Source organism: Manis pentadactyla, chromosome 6, assembly GCF_030020395.1.
Source record: "Manis pentadactyla isolate mManPen7 chromosome 6, mManPen7.hap1, whole genome shotgun sequence".
Lineage (NCBI taxonomy): Eukaryota > Metazoa > Chordata > Mammalia > Pholidota > Manidae > Manis > Manis pentadactyla.
Genome location: NC_080024.1, coordinates 53,616,059 through 53,623,624, shown reverse-complemented (window position 1 = coordinate 53,623,624; position 7,566 = coordinate 53,616,059).

Genomic DNA, 7,566 nt, shown 5'->3' with positions numbered 1-7,566 from the left:
CTATGGAATTTAATCTCAAAAGTGACCATAATCAGCAGGAAATTTTTATGACTACAGGAAATAATTTTCAGAAAAAAGTGTGTTCCATTTAGGAGAAAAATAAAAAGATGGTAGATAGGGAATCAGTTAGTATACAAACTTTAACTGGTCTTCAATTATTTAGCGTCATTTAAGAAAACAAAGCTAAAAATTACATAAATAAATGAGATGAAAAATAATTTAGCAAGTAACTTAGGGGGAAAAACTTAAAACAGTCAATATTAGAGCATTTGGGGGCTAATCTGTGTGAAGGAAATGGAACTGGGATTTTAAATAAATTGGAAGAGGTGAAAGGTAGGTATAATAGGGTTTGCTGAATACATTTTCCTGTTCATCTTAAATCTTACAGTGTAAGAAGAAATGAGCTAATTGTTTTAATGGTTCTACAGCTATCTGAAATAAAGTCTACATTCCTTTCCCAGCACAAAAGTCACCTACCTGCTTTGTCTAACATGACCCCTCAACTCTTCTCTAATCCAAATTTGTCTTTATCAAAACCCAGTATAAATTTCACTGCCTCCCAGAAAGACAAGTACCAAATGATTTCACTCATATGTGGAGCATAAGAACAAAAGAAAACTGAAGGAACAAAACAGCAGCAGAATCACAGAACCCAAGAATGGACTAACAGTTACCAAAGGGAAAGGGACTGGGGAGGATGGGTGGGAAGGGAGGGATAAGGGCAGGGAAAAAGAAAGGGGGCACATTACGATTAACATTTATAGTGTGGGGGGTGCACAGGGAGGGCTGTGCAACTCAGAGAAGACCAAGTAGTGATTTTACAGCATCTTACTATGTTGATGGACAGTGACTGTGAACGGGTATGTGGGGGGGACTTGGTGAAGGGGGGAGCCTAGTAAACATAATGTCCTTCATGTAATTGTAGATTAATGATACCAAAATAAAATTAATTAAAAAAAAAATTTCACTGCCTCCCAGAAGCCTTTTTGAGTACCTGCCTGTTTCTGTTCATTTTCCTAGTTTCCCTTGAACATTGTTCATTTTTGCAAATTATTCTTAGCAACTGCCAATTCATTGTTTAAATTTATTTCCATCCATCAATAGATGAATGGATAAAGAAGCAGTACATATATGCAATGGAATATTATTCAGCCTTAAAAAAGAAAGAAATCCTGCCATTTGCAACAACATGGATGGACCTGGAGGGTATTATTTTCAGTGAAATAAGCCAGGAGGAGAAAGACAAATACCATATGATTTCACTTATATGGGGAATCTAAAAAACAAAACAAAATGAACAAAACAGCAGTAGACTTACAGACACGGAGAAGTGACTGGTGGTTACCATAGCGGAGGGGTTCGGATGGGTGAGGAGGATAAAGAGGCACAAAATCTCAATCATAATAAAGTTGGTCACAGGCATGGAAATGCAGCATGGAGAATATAGTCAATGGTTCTGTAATATCTTTGCATGTTGACAGATAGTAACTGCACTAGTTGGGGTAAGGATATAATAATGTGAGTAACTGCTGAATCAATGTGCTATATACTTGAAAACCAATATAATATTGTATGTCAAGTATACTTCAATTAAAAAAGAAAAAAAATTTCTTCATTATTTCATCAGTGTTTTTTTTAAAGAAGAGACTTAATCTTCGGTTTCTTTTGAAATTGGCATTTGAGTAATTTCAACTGATGGAATTTGGAATGCAATATTTTAAATAGTAAAACACACATCTTAGAAGTAAAACACAAGTTGAGTAAACAGTGATAGGTAAGATTTTAATTTTTTCTCTGCCCTGCAGCATTACAACTTTTGAGTTTTGCTTTTTAAGGTTAAGAGTGAAGACTAACTGCTTTAAAGTATTTATATTTTTTTTCCTGATTTTACTCACTAAAATAACATGGCACTTACTATTCAACTATTCTCACCAACATTTTCACCTAGCACTTGAGACAAATGTATATAGGGAAATTATACCACACAGGTAATAAAATGATGATGGTGATAGTAAAACTGTTGAAAAACAGGCTGTATGCTCCTGAGGGAAGCGCACATTTGATATGGCACACCGTTTCTGCTAGTGGATGAGCTGTACTCCTGAAATGCAGGCCTTTACACAGACCCACATTTACAGAAAATTAAGGGAAGGGAAGGCTGCTGTCCCAGAGGACGTGGGTCATAGGTAATTTCTCTTATGTCCTGCCCTGGATTTTATATTTGGGAAAGTTGTCAAAGTGGCAAATGTAAATTATTACTGTACCAATCCCCTGCTGAAAAATATCTTGGAGACCAGAGTCCAGGACCTCACAGGGCTCCCTAAGGCACACCAGTGACTCTCTGGGCTGAGGGCACTTCAGAGTCAGCGCTCTGAGAGCTGCAGCACAGCGTTCCCCAGCACCCACTTGGGATGATGAGTCGATTCTGGGTGCAACACCTGCTTAGGGAGCGCCCCAGATCCAGTCACAGTCTCTTTAGGATGCATCATGGCACTATGGCCATTGGCATTTCACCTAATTTCCTGACAAGGGTTCCTATGGTAAGGTCAAGAAAAGATCTTCCTAGAAGTTATCACTGTGAAATAGCTGTCTTTCCAAAATTTAAATTTGACCAATTAAAAACAATTTTGCAATGTCTTTTATCAATAATTTAATTACCATTACTCTTCATCCATTTAAATACACTTTAAACTTCCCCCAGGTTTGTGTTTTCAAGACCTTCCACACTGTCCTGTAGAAAATGTGCTTACATTCCTACAAGCAGTGCTGATACGGGAAGTAACAACTAGCACAGCATGGACACCAGTCAGTCCCATTCCTTATCAACTGAGGATCAGCCCAGGTACCCGGGGAACAAGGGAACTAGTGTTAATTGAGTGCCTACTATCTGCAGGGCACATAAACTGTGTGACACTTCAGAGGAGGTATTAGTTCTCAAGATGGAGAGGCTCAGAGGAATGAAGGGATTTCCCAAAGGTGTCACAGCTAGACAAGGAAGTCACAGCTAGACAAGGGCCAGTCAGACATGGGCTTGCATCTGTGCTCTTTTCACCATTGCAGCAATCAGGCTTCTTTCTGGGCACAAAGGAAGTAGGACCAGGAAGGACCTGGGCTGTCTGTGAGCCTGAGACTCAGCCTGATGCCTGTCACACTGGTTGTCAGGCAATGGCGCTGCCTTACCAGGAACAGAATGCAAAGCCTTGCTCTTCATATATGAGACCTCCCTGCTTCCTACTTACTCTTGCAAGGTGCCCTGTGGACCTAGTAATTCCTGCAATTTCACTTTAGGAAGATCTTACCTTTCCAGTTTCCAAACAATCCAACAAAAGTTTCCCATCCACTAGCTACTGATTTGCCCTTAGTAAACTCTTCATGCACTATGGGGATTTCATTATTTTATCTCCTCATTATCTTTTCTTACAAAGTATTCAGAAACAAAACTTCATAAGCAGCCTAATAACTAAACAAACGTCTGATGGGATTTGGGGAGGCAGAGATGATCAGATACCTTTCGGTTTCACTCAGAGCCCCAATGAGACATGACAATAAAAATCAGCTGACTCTCTGACCTTAACGTACTTTCCTAAAGTAAAATAGCACCATTCCATCCCTACTGCAACAAAATAGACCCAACTTCAAAGAAGTTCCAGAAGGAACCAGAATATCTTAGTAATAGAATGAACCTCAGCAATCTGGCCCTCCCACCTGTTTCCGCTCCTAACCTCCCAGCCCTCCTTATCTTAATTTGGAAAGAAAAACTCAGAGATAAAATTACTTATGCAAAGTCTTGAAGTCAGTTAATGGCAGTTAGTGGTGCCCATTACCACATTCTTTTTATTTACACCATCCTTCTCTGTTGGAAGTATGTTTTTTTACATTTGGAAACACAAATGCCTATATAAAATATATATGACAATTAAGCATAAGGATATTCAGTTTACACATCCCCTAAAATCATCCAAACCTTCCAAAAGGCCCACATGGATTTGGAGCTTCAGAAGGGGAGGTATGGGTCACATCCAAGAGGAGCCCACACTGTAGTGTTCCTTGTATCTAATGTCAGCTGAAGCCCAGATGATCCTGAATTTCTTTCTAGTCTTCTTTTGACAATATTTAATGACATGGCTTCTAGAATACCCTTTCTATCATCTTACTCTAGGACAGACCTACATGTTTTGCTTTATATTTTGTCTTATCATGTCTTTAAAAGTCATGATTTACTTCTCAGTTCCCCCTCTTATGCCAGAGGAGAAGTTGAATGACACAGAGGTCATTCCAATATGGGTTTTAGGCCTGAGTTATAACTAAACACCTGAGCAACAGACTGTGACGATCAAAGTCATTTAGAAAATGGCCTTAAAATGATCCCCAGAATATTAGAAATCCTGCAAAAACAATCAGTAAGGAAACAATAACCCAGATAGGCCTCAGTTATCTGTGATTTGTTAAATGTGAGTCATACACTTCAAGTGTCTTGCCTGAGGGATTCAGCCCCAGGCAAGTTCACTATGGATTCAGTGAGACTGAGAAATGAAAACGGAAGGTTCTTCGGGTAAAAGGGTTTATACCCACCTTTATTCTCACGGCAGTTGGTCGAGGATTAGAATCATGTCTCCATCCAGCAGTCTACAGGTCCATGATCCACCTCCTTCTCTGCCTTCGCGCCGAGTGCTGGGCTGACCTCTTTATAACGTGACTCAGTCAGGAATAGCTCATTGCCTACGGGTGTGGAAGCAGTAGCCTAGCAGCAGACCAATTACCTCATCAAGTAGTTTAGGGTCAGGTGAGGATCCTGGCCATAGGAACTTCCACTTCCCCACATCATGTTTAACACAGAAGGTGAATCAGTCTCTTCATGGATATATAAATAACGAGAACATGAACCTGCTAACTTGGCAAATACATCAATTAGTAAAGCCAATGAATTTCTTTTAGTTCTAAAATTGTGTCCTTGGTTTTGTAGAATAAATGTTCATCATAATGTCAGAAACAACCACTGATTCTAGGGTCAAAGTGAGATACTTCAAAAAGTTTTAGCCAATGTAAAGGGCTGTGGGGAAGTTGGGGTTCCTATAGTCAGGATCCTCACTGAACTTAACCACCTGATGATGTAATTGGCTGGTTGCCAGGCTACAGCTTCCACACCTTTAGGTAATAAGCTATTATTGTACTATATAGAGAGCTTGGCCCAGTGCTCTGGGCGGAGGCAGAGATTCTAGCACTTGACCTACTGTGGGGGAACAAGTGGGTGATAAACCCTTTCACCCCAAAGAAACATTCTATTGTCTTTTCTTTGGTCACCCTGAATCCATAGCTACCTTGCCTGGGGCTGAAACCCATTGGCAAGACAATTGGCAAAGTCATCAAGGTTCATTGTTGACAGGCTGCCCCTATGTGAGGCATGGTTCAGCAGGCTGCCCCTGTGAATGGGGAGACATTGGATTGTTCCCCAATAGGTATGTGGTTTGAGTTGGCTTGCTTCCTAGAGGGCTGGACTCCACCCCAGGACTGGAGGCAAGTGGAGGTGACACCAGAGGCAGTAGGGATAGTCTTTGGTATAATAAGTAGGTCTTTTGATAGACAGAGTGCCCATGAGGCAGCAGGGACTGTGGGTTGGCTGCTTCTCACAGTATTAAAAAAGTCTACAGAAGAGAAGGACACGCTCCTGAAAACGACCCAAGAAATGGTGGCACAAGAACACGAGCGGCAAACTGCTGTGGATTCCCTAAAGAAGGAAGTGGCATTGGTGCTAGACGAGGCAACATGAGAACACTGGCATTGAGGTACCATTGAAGAGCTAAAAGATTCCTTACAGAACGAGACAGCAGCTCTGCCAGGTGCTCTGAAGGAGGAAAAGGCCATAAAGGAAAAAGACAAACTCCTGAGGGAAGCATAGGCAGAGGTGGCACAAGAACACCAGCTGTGAAGCATTGAGGTGAAGGGAAGAGAGCTGCTAAAGACTGAGCTAGCATTGCTGTGAGGCATGGTAGAAAAGGTAAAGGTTGTAGTAGAGGAGGCACTCATGGGAAAGGAGAGAGAGGTGCCATTCACTCTGGAAATGGAAGAGCTGGGGAAGGATGAAGGGGTGGTGCTGGAGGCACTGACCTTTCCTGAATTGAAAGCATACCCAGTGGTTGTAAAGACAATAAAGACCCAACAGCCAAGAGTTCCCCAAGGAGAGGAGCAGTCCCATCCCCAGGTTGTCGAGCACTCTATGGTTCACCCCTATACTCAGGCTGAGCTGCTGGATTTGGGCTCCTGGTTTAGGTAGAAGCCCTTGGACTCAATATCAGCTTGGCTCCTGCATCTGTGGGACTTAGGGGTGGATGTAATTGTTCTGTCAGGATCAGAGATGGAAAAGCTAGCTTCCCTGACAGCTCAGCCTGCCTTGAGGCAGCAGTTACAAAGTGCAGGGAGTCACTCCCTCTTCGATTGGCTTATGGCTGCACTTTGTGCTGTGTGGCCCAGTCAGGGTGATGTACCATCCTTTCCTGTTAGATGGCAGATGTATGCTGAGCTCTAACAGGTGTTATGAGAGCTAGGCATAAGAAATGCTGTCTATAGTCCAGAGAATCATGGCCCAGATGAAGAGATTTTTACTACTGGGATGAGAAATATTGTACTTCAAATGGCTCACACATCCCTCTTTGGGTCCCAGGGGCCATTCTTTCCCCTCACTTAGGGCATCCCCTAAGCAAGGTGACACATACAGGAGCAGACTTACAGGAGAGGCTGAAGCAATGAGAACTCAGAAAGAAATAAGGTCTGCCACTCACAAGAAGAATTTAAAGGGCCCCATGAAGGTTACGAGGACCCAGATGTGGGTTGATTTAATATGGGAAGGAGCAGATGGAAGGAAATTAGGTGGAAAGTCAAACAGGATCTTACTAGAGCTATGGCAACAACTGAAACCAGAGCAGTAGTCCCAGCCATTAAGACCGAAGAGGCAAAGGTCAGAGACAGAGCCACAAGTCCGGCCTGTGTGTTTGTAAGACTTCCTGCTGGAAAGCAAGTCAACCTCACTTGAGTACACACAGGAAGGTGATTGGGGAACACAGTTTGACTGAGGGGAAGGTCAAGGTATCTGTCCTGAAGGACTAGAAGGGTACTGGAGGCCACCTTTTGAAATAGCTATCCATTGGTCCCAGTGAACATACAACGTATCCTGGCTCTGGTGGACACAGGGGCTGAATGTTCACTGATTCATGGTAACCCTGAGCAGTTCCCCAGGACCCCCACTATCATAGATGGATACAGGGGGAAGGCTATCAGAGTGACAAAAGCCCAAATCCCTTTGGGAATAGGGCATCTACCCCCAAAAGAGTATACTATGTATATATCCCCTATCCCTGAGTATATTTTGGGGATTGATATCCTGCAGGGTCTAGGGTTGCAGACCACTGCAGGCGAGTACAGACTGAGAGTGTGTGTGATGAAGGCAGTTCTGAGGGGACATGCTAGGCACCCGCCCATAGCTTTGCCTGTGCCACAGTGGGTGACTAATACCAAACAATACAAACTGCCTGGAGGGCATGAAGAGATTGGAGAGACTCTCCAGGAGCTGGA